The 17,774-nt window shown below is 57.7% G+C and overlaps 1 protein-coding gene across 1 annotated transcript in view; it reads left to right on the top strand.

Annotated features, from left to right (window-relative positions):
• The first annotated feature begins 3,574 nt into the window (after positions 1-3,574).
• The window catches only part of FAM222A (family with sequence similarity 222 member A), a 55,166-nt gene continuing 40,966 nt past the window's right edge, over positions 3,575-17,774 (top strand). The window contains exon 1 of the mRNA XM_032602900.1: positions 3,575-3,653. The gene's annotated coding sequence lies outside the window, so the exon portion shown is untranslated. The remainder of the gene's footprint in view (positions 3,654-17,774) is intronic.

Consider the following 17,774-nt stretch of genomic DNA (forward strand, 5'->3'; position numbering starts at 1 on the left):
CACCCAGTCAATGAGAGGCTGGCACAGAGCACAGTAAATCAAGGTCAGGGGCTCTGGTTGGGACCCCAATCTGTCATCGTGTGACCTTGTGCAAGTCGCATGGCCTTCCTTGGCTGTAAGATGTGGATAATAATGGAATAGACCTCACAGAGTTGCTGTGAGGGTAAAAGGAGGTAGAAATATGTGATATAAATAGCACTGAGCATGCACTTTGGCACATAGTAGGTGTCAAGTCATGGTAACCTACGACGGAAGAAATCCCAAACTTTGCAAAGGCTCTGGTGTGGCCCCCTGCCGCCATCTTCCCTTCCTGCTCTCTCTTTCTTCCCAGGGTTTTGATTGTCGCTGTCCCTCGCCTTGCACCTGGCCTGGGTCCACCAAGCATTCTCCCCACCTGTTCACGCCCAGGTCCACACAGCAGGTCGCCTGGGCAACCCACCCAGACGTCACTGGCAGCTCTGGCGGCTGGCCGAGGAGCTGAAGCAGCTGGTGGCTGGATCACGTTTCCAGGTGAATCCCCTCCCCCACCACAGCCCCCGCTTCCGGGGGGTTTGGGTGGGGCAGCGGGGAGAAATAGAGTGGGGCACGGAGACAGGGAGATGCTGGGAACGGGGAGCGTGGCGGGCGGCCTGAAACAGGGCCAGCTTCTGTCCTAGATAAGGCAGTGCGTGGCCTACTTGGGCCGGCGCTGGAGCTTCCCTGCCGGTGCCTCTCCCAGGCTTTGGGTAGCTGTGGGTTGGCTCCTGGAAATAGGCTAGGGCCCAGCTATAAGCAGCTCCTCCCACTGGGTACATTCACCAGGGTCTCCAGAGCTCTCCACATCTGAATGACCACAGCTGGCATTTATTGAGCACTTACTGTGTTCTGAGTCCTTTCCAGGCAATAACTCACTCTGCCCTCACACCAACCTGTAAGGTAGGAATTACGATACACAGACAAGAAACTGAGGCACAGAGCCATGAAGATACATGTCAAGGCCACAAGGCCAGGGCTAGAATCCTGCCCAGGTTTTGTGGGACTGGGGGGTGTGGGGTGGGATGGGGGTGAGGGTCACACAGACATAGCCTGAGTGTGGTGGGAGGAGTTCTGACTGCTGCTTTGCATTTCTTTAGGGATCCTGAGATCTTTCCTGGAAAGCTGCCTCCCCAACTTGCTGTGTGATGCACACATGGCAACTGAGGGAAATGTCCCTCCCAGGGCTCAATTTCTCCAGCTGTAAAATGGGACTGCTAAATGGGCCAACCCGCGGGCTATCAGACAGAACAAATGAGAACCTATTAAGCTGCTTAGAAAGTAAAAGGCAAGGTGCGTATAGTTTGATGGAGTCAAAGTTTGGACCCCAAAGAAAAAAGCAGGGCAAATAAACTTCCAAAGAAGTATCAAACAAAACAAAATAAAACAACAAAAACAGAAACCCCAGGTGATACTGTGCCTCATTTTCTCCATCTGTTAAGTTGGGGCGGTGGGTACAAGTGCCTACCTCCCACACGTGTGGTGAGGATCCGGTGAGGTGAAACTTACAATGAGCATGGGGCCTGGTTTTATAGTTAGTGCTCCACAGATCTCTGCTGTGATGCCAAAATCAATCACTGCCAACAATATGAATTGAGGCAAAACACTCTGGAGTGTCACTTCACATCTCTTAGCCTCAATTTTCTCTATAAGTTGGGGGTATAATGATAGTACCTGCTATATCAGTTTTCTCATGTGTAAACTGAGGGTGATAACACCTATCTCACAGGGTTGTGTGTGAGGTTTAGGTAAAGTATCAATACTTGGTTACATGTGTTAGCTTCTTTTTTTTTCTTTTTTTATGTTGGGGGTAGGAGTTTATTAATTAATTAATTTATTTTTGCTGTGTTGGGTCTTCGCTTCTGTGCGAGGGCTTTCTCTAGTTGTGGCAAGCGGGGGCCACTCTTCATTGCGGTGTGCGGGCCTCTCACCATCGTGGCCTCTCTCGTTGTGGAGCACAGGCTCCAGACGCGCAGGCTCAGTAGTTGTGGCTCACGGGCCTAGTTGCTCCGCGGCATGTGGGATCCTCCCAGACCAGGGCTCGAACCCGTGTCCCCTGCACCAGCAGGCAGACCCTCAACCACTGCGCCATCAGGGAAGCTCTGTTAGCTTCTTTTATTACTTTTATTATTTTTAACAAACTCCTCATTGGGGTGTTTCCAAAATTAAGTGAAACAATGCAGACAATGCACCTAGCTTGTGCTACCAAATACTTGCTCAATAAAATGATACCGATTTTTCCCCTCCTCGTTCCCGACAAAGGGACTACAAGTACCAGCATGCCCTGCGCCCCCAGTTGGGGCCCCTACGACCGGCGCTGGCGCGCTGCATGCCGGGAGTTGCAGTCCTCGCGAGGCAGGCTCCGCCTCGCCGCAGCTTGGGGTTGGAGGTTGGAGAGCCGCCCTGCCGGCCTTTGAATTTTGCCGCGAAAAGCGCGCGTGGCGGCCCTCGGCTCCGCCCCCCGCAGGACGCGGCGCCGCGTCACCCTGGTAACCGCCTCTCGGACGCCGCTGATTGGGCCAGACCGCAGGGGGCGGGCGGGGGGCGAGACGCGGCTGCGGCTGCGGGCGCTAGCGCCTGTCAGTCGGACCGGAGCGAAGCAGCGGGCAGGACTGCAGGGCTGACGGTTCCGTCGAGAGGCTGCGCGCGGCACCCGGGGGAGGCGAAGAGCCGGGCACGCCGCCTGTGGGGCGCGGCGCGCGGCACCCGGGCCCGAGGCGAGGCGAGGCGCCGGCGCGCGCCAGGCGGCTTGAGGCTGAGGCCCCGGGAGCCCCCACGCGCCGCCCGGGGCCATGGGCGCGTGAGAGCCCGGCGCGCGCCGCCCCTGCTGCAGCTCGAGAGCTCGAACGCCCAGTGCACCATCCTCCGGGCCGTCCTCACATCCGCCCAGCGCCACCGGGACCGGTTATTTCTCGGCGCCGAGGCCCCCGGGGCTGCACCCGAGCCTCCACCGCCCGCTGCCGCCGACGCGGCTGCCGCTGCTCTCCGGCTTCCCCTCCCCCCACACCCTGGGCTCCGAGCAGGAGGAGGAGGGGCCGGTGCATTCTCGCCGCCTCTCTTTGCAACCTGCGGGGGCCGGTGCATGCCCAGCGAGGAGCCGGGCCGCTGCAGGTGCTTGCAGCCTCGGAGGAGGCGACCCCCCCCCACCCTCGGGCGAACCGGGGGGCTGCAAGCCACGGGCGGCGGTCGAGCGAGAGGAAGCAACAAAGACAGGCTGCAGCTGGGGCCGGCGAGAGGAGCCGTGGTCCCCGGGCTCCTGGCGCGGGCAGAGAGGGCGCCCAGGGGAGCTGCAGCCCCGAGCGGGACCCCGAGGGGAGGCGCAGCGCCGCCCGCCGGACGCTGTGAGCACAGGCCTCCGGCGAGGATGCGCCGCCTGAGCGCCCGCGCGGCCCGGATCCCGGGCGGGCACGACCCCCGCTGAGCCGAGAGAACCCCAACCCCCGACTTCGGACGGCGTGGGCCGGCGCCTGGATAGACCACACCGACAGCGTCTCTTCCCACCCGGAGGGAGGCATCGGCCCCCAAAGGGGGCTTCCTCAGGCAGCTGCTGCCGCCTCTGCCACCTCTGCATGGCTGCGACCCGGCGAGCGGAGAGTCGTAGCCGCTGAGACCTGGTGCCCTTCGACGGCCTGGCTGATTAGGTGAGTTCCGTGGGGCGGGGTTCCGGGATGAAGCTGGGGGCACCCTCTGGCGTCGGGGCAGCCAGATTGGAAATAAAGAGGCCCTGGGGCTGTTGGGGATCCTGAAGCAGCAGTGACCCTTGTCTGCCCCTTTCCCCCCCGCGCACAACTTGTCTAGACCGGCCTGTCGGCCAGAGTGGACACGGGGCGCTCGTTGTGAGGACTCCGGCAGAGCCCTGGGTGGGGCGTCTGCCGGAGAGGAAAGGTCACCCCACCCCTAAAGCCAACAGACAAAGGTAGCAGCTCAATCATCCGAAAATTCCCCGGGAGTTCTCGCGTCTTAGAGTGGTTGGGGGAGCACCCAGGATGGGACACCTTGGGCTTCTCCCGAGTAGCCTCTGAAATCTTCAAGGGACATTAGCTCAGAGGGGGACGTGGTGTCCCGACCATGCAGGTGGCTGCGTTGAGGATTGTGCCCTCTGAGGCTGCACTGTAGCAGGGTTCACCTTACCGCCGCGTTCCTACAAAGAGCTCGCAGGGACGATGGTTTCCCCAGTGGGGTCATGGCGTGACGTCACTGCCAGACCTCTGACGTCGCTGCGGTTGCCGTGGCGACGCAACTTGTCCTGACCCAAGGCCGGAGGGGGCGGGGTCGTGGTAACCTGGAGCGAGGCTGGATGCCTTTGAGTAGTGGAGGGGTGAAAGCAGACTTCCCCCACCTCCAACTGCAGTCCTCTGACCTAAATCCCCAGCGCCCCAATGGGGTGGGGGAGGGAGGCAGTGCCAGCTGTCCCTGCTGATGCTCCTCCCCCCAAAGACAGGTGTTTACCTTTGCCCATATAGCCTGGCAGTGCCTGGGGGCGCAGGGCTCCCAAGCAGAGCAACTTTCTGCTTTCAAAAGGGGATGCTACAGAGGAGAGCTCCCTGAACCCCAACCAGCAGGCTGAAGTTCCCAGGGTCTTCAGAAGCCTTAAAGCAGGCTACTTCTGCTCAGGGAAACAGGGGTGACCCACCCCCAGCCCGGGAAGGTGCAGGGGAGCTGCTGCTTGCTGCCCCTCCAGTCCAGGGGTTCCCCCTGCTGCTCGACCCCAAGATGGCAGGGCCTTGGCCAAGCCTGAACTCCTGACTGCCCCACTCTCCTCTTGGTGTTTAAGATGATTTGACAAGCACAGTGTGGTGCTCATTAAGTGAATGGAGGATAAGTCAGGCCCATCAGTGCCAAGGTCTGAATAAGTGTGCCCCTGCCAGGGGCCAGCTTTGATGGGGGTCAGGCAGCAGCCCTCTCTTCCCCGCCACACCCCAGCCCTGGCCCTGTTCCTTGTGAAGGCCCAGAGCAGCATTCTGCTGCTGGCTCTTTGATTCCTCTTCTAAGTTCCTTCCAGCAGTTGCTGCCGGTGTCGGATGTTGGTGAAACTGCTGTGATCACATTTCTAGGAAAAGGGTAGAGAACTGTGTCATTGCTTAAGCGGTGCGGGGTGGAGTGACAGCGGAGGGGAGTGTGTGGGGGTCATTATGAGAAGCCAGGCCGCAGTCTCTACGCAGTGAGCTTTTTTTCCCCCCTGTTCTCCTACCAGGCTATCTAGCTAGATTTAACAGGTCGATAAGTATCAGTGGAGCTGCTTTGGGGGGCTTGGCAGGGAGATGATATTTCCAGCTGAAATGGTGTCGTTAAACACACAGGCTTCCAAGGACAGAGCAACGGCAGATGGGGGTAGAAGCGGGAGAGGTGGGCAGAAGGGCTGTTTGCGCTTCCTCTAGAAGCTTCCCAGTTTAGAAACAAACTCGGAGTGCGCGCCAGAGATCCACAAACACAGGCAGTCGGAGGTCCTCCGTGGAGTGTTTACACTTCCACAGCCAAGGCGGAGGGAGAGGCTGTCAGAATTGGGCAATTCCTTCTGTTCCCTTCCCTGGGCTTGGCAATAGCACCAGGCGACAAGCAGGAGGGAGTGCCAGCTTACCCGGCGTCTCCTACGTGCCTGGCATTTTACAGGATCTCAGTTACTCTTTGGAGTAGCTTATGTGCTGTGGCCCATTTTACAGATGAGGAAATTGAGGCTCCAACAGAGGAAGCAACAGGCTACAGGTGCTCAGCCAGGCAGCTGCAGAGATTCAGCTCTGAACTGCCTTGGCTCCTGAGTCCCCAGGTCTTCCCGCCCCTTCCATGGGTGGAGGGAGGCACCCCCACTTGTTGGACAAGGGTCCCTGTAAGACTCAGGGGCCATCTGCTATGGAGGCACTGTGATGCCTTCCCACACTGAAACCCGGGTTTGAATCCTGCTTCCCCATTACCTACAGGACAGTGCTGAGCAGGGTAGCAGCTTGTGTCCTGGCCCTGTGAGCAGCCTGTTCCCCTCACCCCCAGCACCCCTTTCTCCAATACTGGGGTAAGAAAGGTATGGCATGAAACCTGCCTTCCAGGAAGGGTCAAGAGAGCCAGCCCTAGGCTCCTTGTCACCTACCCCTCTGGGCTTACCTCGGGGAGGGGTGTGAGTCTGCCCTCAGCCATTCTGGGCACACTCTTGGTTGGCCCTCAGCTGGTGGGGAAGTCAAGGATGTTGATGGGGCAGTGACAACTTCGGCTCCCAACCCAGCCTGAGGGTCAGGAAGGGCCCTATAACATGGTACCGTGTGAGTCTCAGAAAGGACACGTAGAGACCTGCCAGGCAGGGGAGTGGAAAGGTGTTCTGGGCATTAGGAGTGGCCGTGTAGCAAGCCTGAGTGCTGGAGTGTGCTGCTGAGGGGAAGAGGTGGCCCTGGGGTGGGTGTGTCCTGGAGGCTGAGGTGATGGGAGAGATTTAAGCAGGGAGAGGATCCAGTGAGGGCTCCCTTGACAGTGACGGAGACCCTGGACATCCATCCCTTCCAGTCCGGGGCGGGTAGAGGCGGGGTGTGGAAACCTTCTCAACTCTCTGAGCAGTCTCCTCTCTCAAGGTTAGCTCCCTACCTTCCACCCGCAGTAATCCTTATCACAGGTCTAATTCCATATAAGCTCACCCACCCCCTATCCCTTCTGAGCTTCACAGTTGCTCTGGACCGGGGCTGCAATGGGCTGGGTTTCTTAATGCCCAGTGGCTCGTGATTAAGAGGCAGGCTGTGGAGTGGGTCCACCTTGTTGGCTGTGTGACCTTGGGTGAGTAGCTTTGCCTCTCTGAGCCTCAGTTTCCTCATCTGTGAGAAGAAGCAGATAATAGCATCCACTGCCCAGCCTCGTGTTAGGGTTTCAGTGAGGGCTGAGCACAGACGATGGCATACCATAAGCACTCCATAAATGCACATTCTCATGGCCACTGGTAGCCTTATCCTCAGAACAGGGCCTTGAATGGCTCTCCCAGTCCCTCTTGGAGCCAAAGATCAAAGACCCTAGGGCAGGTCAGGGACCCCCACCCTTCCAGCTGCCTGTGCTGTGTCTCCCACCCACCTTCCCAGAGCACCCCACGTGGTGAGCACACGTGGCTCCCATGTGAGCCCTTGGGGGCCTGGGGCCTGGCCAGGGGCCCCCCCTGCCCAATCTCCCTTCTGCCCCCTCCGCCTTCCAGTCCCTCACAAACCGGAGGAAGCTAGCGGAGCAGCTCGTATTCAAGGACCGTAATTCAATCGGGCGGCGGAGATTCCTCTGGGCTCCGGGGCGGGGGTGAGAACGGGGAGGCGCACACAAAAGGGCCGCCTTATTACCTTCCGCGGGCCGGGGATTGCTGCTCTCCCCCAGCAGCGGCCGGAGCCGCCTTTATTGTGTTAACCCATTTGCGTGTCAAGAGCTATTGTGCGCTTTCTCTGCCTGTGCGGGGCGGGCTGCGGGAGGAGGGCTGCGCGCCGGCCGGTCACCTCTGCGGGCGCCGCCCACCGCCCTGATTGGTTGCTAAGTGATTTGCATCCAAGGTAATCACTTTTATCTCAGAAGGATGTCGACTATAATTATAAGCTACTGACATCTTTTGAAATCTGCCTAATGACTATTTTAGTCTGCACGGGCTGGGGGTGGGGAGGGGGATTCTGGAGGCTGGAGGGGTGGGGTGAGGGAGGAGGCTGGAAGGGGGAGGGATTCCTTCCACCTGGGCCGTTGGTTGGTTTGTTAGTTGAGAAATATCTGAATGCCTACTGCGTGCCTGGAACAAAAGGCGGGGGGTGGGGGGTGGGCGGGTTGCATTCCTAGGGGCGGAGTTAGTACCATTTTAGAGATGGGAAAAATAGAGGTCCTGGGGATGAGCCACCTGCCCAGAATTATACACCCAATAAGTGGTCAGTCGGGACCTAAGTCTCTCTGACCCTAAATTCACGCGCTGGCCACTGGAGTGGGGTGTAGACAGACATAATAATAGTAATCATTCCTGTCTGATACCTCCCAGGGTTTATGTCATAGCCCTAAGAAATGCAAATGCTGTTACTACCCCCATTTGACCAGGGAGGAAACAGGGGCACAGAGAGACTACATTACTACCCAAGGTCACACAGCCAGGGAGGGGCAGAAGTGTGAGGTCTGCTGATGGCCAGAAATAGGGGTGCAGCGTGGGCAGTGAGAAGGGTGAAAGGGCAGGCATGGGTTCCAGCTCCCCTCTCCCTCACCCCTTTGTGTTTCCATTTGGTAAACAATGGGCATCAGCCTGGGTTGAGGGCACCCTGCTGGCCACTGTCTGGGTGACAAAGCTCTAAGGAATCAGATGGCCTGCAGCCTACGTGGGGAGTAAGATGAGTCTGCAACTGACTCGAGTTATAGACAGAGCCAGAGCAGGGCTGGAGGAGAGACACTGAGGAGGCGAAGACTACAGCTGGTCATGGAGGGCTTCCTGCAGAGGAGGCTTTTGCTCTGGGCCCTGAGGACTGGGTGGATCTGCCCAGTATGGAGTGAATGGGGATGTCACTAGGAGGGAGTTTGAGAACCCAGGGGCATGACCAAAGGGGCAGGGGGAGCTTATAAGAGGGCGGAGGTAAAAGGGAGTTAAGCTAGGAGGGAGTGTTGCGCTAAGTACCTGACTTGTCCAGGGGAAGAGCAGCCAGAAGCCAGTGAAGGTGTCTGGCAGGGAGGGGTGCAATATGATCTGGGTGCCCGTAGGCCAGTCTGGCAGCCTCTGTAGGGGCTTGGGCGTTGCAGACTGGGATGAACCTTGGCTCCATTCTCGCTGGCTGTGTGTCCTCAGACAAGTCACTTTGCCTCTCTGGGCCTCACTTGCCTCATCTGTTCAAGGGCGTAATAGCAGTTTTCTCACAGGCTTGTGGGTGGGATGAGCTTGAGTGTGCGGAGTGCTTGGGGGAGCTTGACTGAGCCTTTCAGAGCTAGGTGGGCTCAGGCCCAGGACCCAGCCAGTCATCCTGGCCTCACAACAAACCAGCATCCTGGCCACAGCAGCTGTTTGGGGCCCTGGGAGCCCCTGCCATTGTGCAGAGGGCACAGGGGACAAAGGCCTGGGAGGTCAGGGGGTAAGGCCGAGGCTGGCTGTGAACAGGTTCCTGAGGATGGGGACTTAATGACTCAGAACTTACTGACCTAGAGTCTGTGGGGCAGGGGGCCGAGGAGGGGGAGGAGGAGGGAGGTCCAGCCACCAGCTGTCTGCTCCAGGGTTCGCTGCCAAGGCAGGGGCAGCTGCCCCGCAGGTTCCAGGCCTGAGCTTGGCACTGGGAGAGGCAGAGGTGGCAGAGCCTCCTGGCCTGCGGTCCCCAGGCCTGAACTGGGGGCTTGGCTTTGCCCCTCAGCATCTGCGTGACCTCAGTCTCCTCATCTGTCAGATGGGCCAGAGGTCCACTTCGGAGGGCAGCTGTGAGGCTTGGCAGGAACCGACAGCAAGCGGGCAGTAAACAGGAACTGCTATTTTTGCTCTTTATTCATCCGTTCATTCCGGGAGATTCACCGCTCTGTGCTAGGCTCCCTGCCAGAAGCTGGGGATGCAAAGATGAACAAGCCCAGTTGCCTCGAGAGGTGGTGAGGCTTTAGACACACCATCACAGTATAGTGGGTAGGTCGCCACAATATAGGAATTCACAGTGTGCAGGCACTGTGCCAGAGGCGGGGTGACAGCAATGAACAAGCCAGATATGGCCCCTGCCCTCTGGGGCCCCCAGTCTTTCAAAAGCATGCTAGGAAATCAGAGGTGGAAATGACTACTTCGAGCTGTAGTATTCAGGGAGGGCTCCCTGGAGGAGGAGGCACTTTCTATTGCTAGCTTTGGGGGCTTCTGTCTAAACACCATCACCTATTATGGGAATCACAGGACACGGCTGGTGTCTGCTGTGTACCAGACAGAGCTTTCCGCTTCGGCAACCACATCCTCATGTGGTTCTGGGAAGGGTGTTTTTGTCCCTGTTTGTAAATGGAGAAACTGAGGCTCAGCAAGGTTTTGTCCCTGTTGTGTAAATGGTGAAACTGAGGCTCAGCCCAGGGCCACATGGCAGGTCAGCAGAATCCCCTTTGTGATCCACACAAGCTTTTGCCTGTCCTCTGCCTGTGAGGGTGCTGGGCTGTCACAGGAGGATCCCTGGGCAGGAGCTAAGGGGACCAGTTCTGGGCCGGCTGTTGCTTTCATGAGCTCACGACCTTGAGCAATTCACCCTCCACTCTAGCCTGGCCTCAGCCGTGTCCTTTGTAAGATGTCAAGGATAGCAAATCCGTGGCAGGTCTGGCTTGCTCTACTCTGCTGTGCCCTTGGCAGACATTGCCAGTCAGTTGCTGCCCTCTTCCCCCGCTGAGTTCTTCCCCTGACCTTGGGTTCTTGCCAGGGAGGGCTCTGGGCAGGTGGCACCAGTCAATCAGTGGGGCCTATGTGCTGAAGCCTGCTTGCCTGCCTGGCCTCAATAAGCTCAGGGGTCCCTTTAGCCCATCTTTGTACGGTTCAGAGGACCAGGGTACCAGAGCGAGGTGATTTCTGGGGAGTCTTCTCTGAGGATATGGGTTGTTCTTCAGCCATGAAGACTGTTGAGGTGTGAGAGTCTGTTACCTTCCTCCAACTCCCAGAGTTGCACAGCCCATCACATGCTCCGCATGGAGTGCTGTAAGCAGATTGCAGTTGCTTTCAGTCTGGATAATAATAATAGCATTTATTGAGCTCTTCCTGAGAGCCAGGTCCTTCCTGGGCACCCTCTCATTCATCATTCCCCAGAGCACCTGCAGTGTGCCTCTCAGCACTCCTAGGAAGAAGTCTTAACCCATTTTAGAGATGTGGAAACTGAGGCTAAGAGCCATTAAGCAGAGCACGGTTACATACTTACTCAGTGGCTGAGCTGGCATTCAAATCCAGGTCTTGAAGTCCACAGCCTGGGACAGACCGGGCAGCCTTCCTGGAGGAAGTGTCATTAAAGGCCAAGGCCTTAAAGGCTGGTGGACTTCTGACAGGCGGAGCTGGGCCTTCTGGGAAAGGGAAGGGGGTCCTTTTAGGTGAAGGGAACAGCATGAGAAGCAGCTCAGAGGCCACAGGCAAGAAGAGTGTTTAGGTTGAGGGACTAGTGTATGGCTGGATGTGGCTGGAATGTTGTGGGGGACAGGGCTGTGGAGGAGACTGTGGTGGTCTTGGCATTTAGACTTTGCCCTCCCGTAGTAGGGAACTATGGCAGATCTTGGAGCACAGGAATGATCCAATCTTGTCTAAGTGTATTTATTCAGCGCCTCCATGAACCCAGGGTGAGGTCAGCTGGTGCTTGGGGCTACCTCTGGTCTACTGGAGGCTTTAGCCTAGAACCTTGCCTGGCACATAGTAGGTAGGCATCCAAGAAATGTTTGTTGAATGAATCAATGAATGAAAATGCTTACCGGGTTGAAACGCTCCTGGTGTCCCTGTGGGCCCAGCTGCAAGGAAGAGAGAGGCCAGTCTCTCTCTCCAGGAAAAGTTGAACACCAGGCCTGGGGGTGAGGGCTGGGGGAGGGAACCAGGCAGGTACCTGGGGCAGGGACTTCCCACCTTCGCCAACCCTGCTGCGTGTCTCCAAAGCCCTCCTAGACCTTTCCACAGGGCTGTCCGCCCTCCTCACCACCAGGCGTGGCAGGCAGCCTGGACCAGCGCTTGGTGGGGATAAAAGATGAAGGTTCGTGACCATTTTTTAACTCAATAAAGGGAGAGACAAGCTGCAGGCTGCAGGCCGGAGATATAATTAGTTCACAGCAGTGGCGCTTTCTTGATTTAGCTTCTAAGAGAACAAGACAAGGATGTTATACCCAATTAGCAGTAACATCCAGTCGGGGCCTCAGTAGGTGAGATAACAAGCTATTTTTATGACTTTTCTTTCCCAGCTTGGAGGGGGTGAGGGGAAAGGGGGTATCGGGGCCTTATTTCTTTTCATCGGGGAACAATTATTAGTGAACGCGGGATTTCCCAAAGCCAAATGATGCATTTATTAACCCAAATTAAGCAGGCATGCCAGTGTGGCAGCTGGGGTGGCATTTTGAGGCCAGGACTAGTGGAAGGGGTGCAGGCCCCTCACCTCCACTTTGGAAGCCCTTGGAAATGGCTCCAAATGCAGAGGGTCCCTTGGTATGGCAAGGGGAAGCCCAGGCCCTTGAGATATTCTTAGTGACTGCCTCGATTTCCCTACCTGCTTCGAAGAGGTACAAAGAGGCTTTGCCAGTTCCCCTGGGGATGAGGAAGGAGCCAGTTCTGGCCCTCGGCAGCTCTTCTTGGCACCACCTGATATCCTTTCTGCCAACTGGGCCAGAGGTTATGGCTCCTCAGCCTTGAACCTGGCATTGCACTCTGCCCGCTGGACCCCCATTATGGCTCGTGCTGTCCGACCACACTCCTGCCTGTCCTGGGTCCCAGCCCCAGTCTCTGGCAGGGGCTGAGTGGTGATTACCTCCCCCCCCCCCATTACCCACACAGCCGGGGCACCCAGCACTGGCCAAGTCTCCGCTGGGTAGGGGAGCCCTGCCAAGCCCCACCCCAGCTGCCTGGCCATACTCCGACTCCTGGCGAGGGCTGGGGGATGCCCAGAGAGGGAGCTGGCGTGGCTGTCTCAACACACCATCATCTTGGGCCACAAGCCCAGAGCAGGTTTGTGGGCCTCCAACCGTCCTGCAGAATGTGGCCCCGCCCTGCCCCAAGTCCCGTCTCCCCGTCAGCGTGGAGCCCCGTGCTTGTGGCTCACACAACTGACAAATCCAGCCATGCAAAGTGGGAGTTTAATTGCAAACAGTTTTTATGGATCATGGGCCCATCTGTGCCACCATATGCAAAAGGGAAAAAAAAATTCCCATAAAAAAGAAAAAACGTTTCTCCCTGCCCCATCCCCCCAAACTGACTCCAAAAGAAACATTTGCCAGGGTTTTTCTGGCCGGAGCCAAGCATGGAGCTGGGATCCACCCTGGGGGCTTCCTTTAGTGTGGGCCCGGCAAAGTCAGGGGGCTAGGCGGGGCAGGGTTGAGCAGGCCCCGTGGGGCCTGACTGCTGAGACGAGGCTTTTTTGGCCTCAGCAAACTGCCAGGAGTTCCTGAACCCACTGGGTTTTCTCTGGGCTCTGGGCCTTTGCACATGCCATGGAGCTGCCCAAGTATCTGCTGTTCTTTCTTGGCATGGAATGGGCATTGTGCAGTATCGATGCAAGTGTGGGCACGAGTGGGGCTCCTGGAACGAGGCGCCTCTTCTTCCGTTTCTAGCCCAGGAAATGCAGCCCCAGGAATTCATTTCCCCCAGGCTGCCCAGGCCTCACAGACTCCGCTCTTCCCATTGGCCCAGGCCACCCGGCATGGTGCCCAGCCCGGCTGGGCAGATGAGCCCTGTCCATGGGGTCAGCGCTCCTTGGGACCTCAGGAAGGGCTGAGTGGGCTGGTCATCTGAGAGCGCTCACCTCTGGGGCAGCCTGCTAGGGTTCTATTGCCGCACCGCCTCATCCCAGCTGGGGGATGTCAGACTGTTGTTTTTTTCCCCTCCATGCCTCAGTTTTTTCCTCTGTAAAATGGGGATAAGAACTAGATGCGATACTGCACGTGAAAAGCCTCTGTTATCTGTCTGTCATATCTCTTCCCCAAGTGAGGGTCTTTGTTCACTGATGTCTTCCCAGGTTCCTAATCAGGACACTCGATGTCTATTGAATGAATAAGTCAGTGAGTGAATGAGTGCATGCATGAGTGAGTGAAGTATTTGGAGGACTCTCTGGGGAGGGAATGAGACACAGGCTCCAGGCCAGCCAGAAACTCAGGGTTTTTACACCCTTTCTATTGGAGTCTAGAAACCACTCTGCAAACTGTGGGGATTATGAGTTCCATTCTACTGATGGGGAAAACTGAGGCCCAGAGAGAGCCAGGGCCTCTCCCAAGGTCGTGCAGCTGGAAAGAGGCCCGAGTTGGGACCGGAACTCTGAACTGACCATGTTCCTCGCCCTCACATTGTAGGTGAGGAAGGTTAGTCCCAGAGTGGGGAAGGGATTCAGCCAAGGTCACACGGCAAGGAAACAGCAGGCAGCGTTTGTGGGGTCCTTCCTAGTCCCTTGTAAACTGAGGAAACTCAGCCCCTCCAGCCTCGGAGCCAGGCCAGCCAAGTGTGCTGCTCCTCCCTCCTCCCCTGCCCTCCAGCTCCCCCAGGTCTGCACCAGGATCCCTGTGCCAGTGGGTTTCCCCATCAACTTCACCAACTGGCAGCTCCAGGCCGCATGCTGGGGTCCTGGTGCCTGAGGCCCGGTACTTGGGGCAGCCCTCCTGCAACAGGTAGCGGGGGAAAAGGGGACCCCTGGGACCCGGGCAAGCACAGGCCAGCCAGGCCCCTGGCAGGAGCCCAGGGCAGACACCAGGCAGCCCATTCCCCACCTGGCAGTGATCACCAGCTCCCGTTGTAATCATTAGAACTATTAGAAGGAAACGTTCGCTTGAAGCAAATGTCAGGCGCCGAGTTGTGCTTTGTAAACGCTCACAATTAATGCCAATCAGGGCCGGAAAAAAGCCGGCCCGGAATCCTGTCTGTTTCATCTCATTTGTCAGCTGGTGCTGCTCCGTGTTGCACATTTTCATACAATTGCTATAAACATAAAAGGGAAACTCCACAGTGTTCCCGGGCGCCCGGATGGTGCACGCCGGCTTAATTACTTGGGATTCTGCTGTTCACTTGGCCGCCCCGCTCCCATGGAAGGGAGAAAGGGGGACTTTGTGTTGGCAGGATGAGGGCTCCTGGGGGTCAGCCAGGGAGATGGGTCAGGCGCCCGGCCCGGGTCTCCAGCCATACCCTTCACAGGCTGAGGATGACTGTGAAATAAGAAAAAAAAAAACAAAAAAACGCCTAAAATACGTCTGCAAAATCCTCAAGGAGAAAAGAGGGGCTCAGTGTTCACCAGACTTTGGCTTTGAATCCCATCTCCTAGAATGATCTATCAGGTTTATTGCTCTCCCCCTGCATGCCAGGCCCTGTGCCACTTGCCAGCCGGGCCTCAGTTTCCCCACCTGTGAGTTGGGGGGTCATAGCCCAGTAGGTCAGGATTTCAGGCTGGCTGGGACCAAGCTCCGGGCTGCAGGCATGAAGTAGGCTTTTTCTCATTTAGTTGTTACATGGACCCTTTGAGGGCGGGCTGCTCTTCTTAGCAACAGGGAGTGTGAGGCCCGGAGTCTCACAGCCAGAAGTGGTGGAGCCAGGATTGCTGGACTCCAGAGCCCACCCTGCTGTGCCCTCCCAGGGTAACTGTAGGGTCAGAAGGAGATGATGGAGCTAAAAGTCCCAGCACACAGTAGGTGTTTTCATAAACAGTAGCTGCTGTCGTCCCACTGCCTGCAGATGGGCCAGGGGTAGTAAGGGGCTCAGGCCCAGGCCTGAGGGACAGCACCAAAAGACGTAGACCTTGCTGGATGGAGGTAGTGAGGGGAGTGGGCTATAGGGGGATGCTGCCTGCCGCCCCTCCCGCAGTTGCCTCTGACCTGCCTCGGAGATGCTGGGTGCTAACTGCATGCCAGGCCCGTATACCTAATCAAACCCTCCACTGCCCAGAAAGTTGGGCAGGTTGTCATCATTGCCTCCATTGTACAGATGAGAAAACTGAGGTCCAAACTGATCTAGGGCTGCAGAGCTAGGAGGTGGGGAAGCTGGAGCCAGATTCAGGTTTAGCCACTCCAAAGCCCTTCTCATGCCTTTCCAGCCCCCTCCCCATCAGTGGCCTGGATGTGAGGCCTGGCCAACTCTGCGAACCCTCCCCAGGACCCTTTTGAGCTCTCTAGCGCTCTGTGGATGGGGTCTTCTGAGGCCAGGCTGGCTCGGCAGGGACACACCGGCCTTTGTGTAGGCTTGGGCAGGCTTGGGCCAGGCGGGGCAGCCAGTGGAGTGGGGAGAGGCGGTGCAGCCCAGCCGGCCAGGGACAAATGCTCAGAGCAGGAATAGAGGCTCCTTTGTGTGGTGCTCAGTGGGGGAGGGGGTGCTGCCAGCTGCCACCCTGTGTGACCGGGGAGGCCTGAATCCTCCACAGAGGCCTGCCGCCATCCCCAAGGGACTGGCCAGGGAGCCTGTCATCTTCTCCCTGCCACCTCCTTCCACCATTATTTGCCTGCCTATTGTTTTCTGGGGGCCCCGGCTGCTAGAGGAGCCAAGGGCAGCCATTAACCTGGTTTGCCGTGGGCCTACTGTGCGCCAGCACTGGGCCAGACACTCCACCATCCCTGCAGGTCAAGGGCAATAGTCCCACTTACAGGTGAAGACACTGAGGCTCAGGACAGGCCACTTGTCATAGTCACACAGCTGGTCCTGGGGCCAGGATTTGGCCGACTTCAAAGCCTTTTCTTTCCATGGAGTTGCCTTTTGGGCCCAGACCCAGAGCTGCAATTTGAGGTGCCGCTTCAGTTGCCGGGGTGGCCTGAGGAAGGCTGCTGGCTGTCTCTGTTGCCTGGGCAACAGGGTACCAGGCGTCCATTCCATCCCCATCCTGGCCAGGCTCTGGGCTAGCAGCTGCAGCTTTAGTGGAGACCAAGCCCGGGACCTGTTGAGGGCTGCCCTACCCATTAAACCTTCTCTGAGCTTTGATCCCCTTGGCTTAAAAATGAGAATGAAATAGAATCCACCCCTGGGAGCATCAGGGTTGCTGGGCCAGGGGACAGGTAATGTGCCAAGCTCAGTGCCTGCATGTACTCAGGCTGCACAAACGTGGCCTGGGGTTTCCCGGCACCCCTACCACCTCCTGGGAGAGGTGAGAGGACAAGGCGGTGGGTGGGTGGCAGGGATGTGAGGGTAACTCTTAGGAGCAAAAGCACATGGCAGGGATTGGCTCACTGTGTCCCTGCCATAGCCCCATTTTGCAGGTAAGCAGACTGAGGCTCAGATAGCTGAAGTGGCTTGTCCAGGGTCCCAGGGCCCTAAGGAGCCCAGGAACACAGGGAAGGTAGCTTCTCAGAAAGCCCAGCTCTTAGTGTTTTTCTGACCCCCACCTGGCCTGCAGCCCCTGACCAAGTCCCGTCTGTGATTCCAGCCCTGTGGGAGGCCCAGAACCACCCACAGGAAGCCCCCAAAGGCCACTTGGCTTCCCATGGCATAGTCCAGCAACCTGGGACCAGCTTGCATCCACCAGGTCGTTTCCCTGCTCTGTGCCTTTGCTCAGGCCGGGGCTCCCACCGGGAGCGCCTTCCCCACCCCACGCTCATGCGGGCACACTCATGCCTTCTCTTCAGGGGTGACTCCAACTCTCCTCTTCCCTAAAGGGCTCCAAGTCCCTCCTCTGGGCCTGTACCCTGCTCACCAATGCCACAGCCCCAAGCCTCTTTCTCCAAACTCTCCGTCCACAGTGTGGCATGTAGTAGGCCTTCAGTGAAGTCTAAACAAAGATGCAGCCCTGGCCATCAGGACCAAGTCCCTGCCTAGCCAGCCTAGTGGAAGAAACAGATACAAACAGATCAGTGACAAGGCTGCATGTCTGGGGATGGGGTCAAGTGCAGGACATCCGAGGAGCAGGCAGGTCCCACCCCAGCTCTCCCTCCTCTACCCAAGGGAACCAACACTTCCAAGCCCTTACTATGCTCCTGAAAGCTCGGCCATCTCGGTTTAATCCTCCCAGGGCGAGGCAGGGGTTTACAGATGCGACAGGAGGCTCAGGAAGACAGATGCCGGCTGAGGTCACACAGCTTCTGTGGGCGGAGCCTCTGTTGGAGGCTTGGACCATCCCATCCCAAAGCCTGTGCCCTGATCCCGGGTGGAAAACTCAGGTACCCACATTGGCCAACCAGGTGACACAATGAACAAAGCAGCTGCCACTGGGCCTCGTGGGAACGTG

This window comes from Phocoena sinus, chromosome 14 (genome assembly GCF_008692025.1).
Source record: "Phocoena sinus isolate mPhoSin1 chromosome 14, mPhoSin1.pri, whole genome shotgun sequence".
Lineage (NCBI taxonomy): Eukaryota > Metazoa > Chordata > Mammalia > Artiodactyla > Phocoenidae > Phocoena > Phocoena sinus.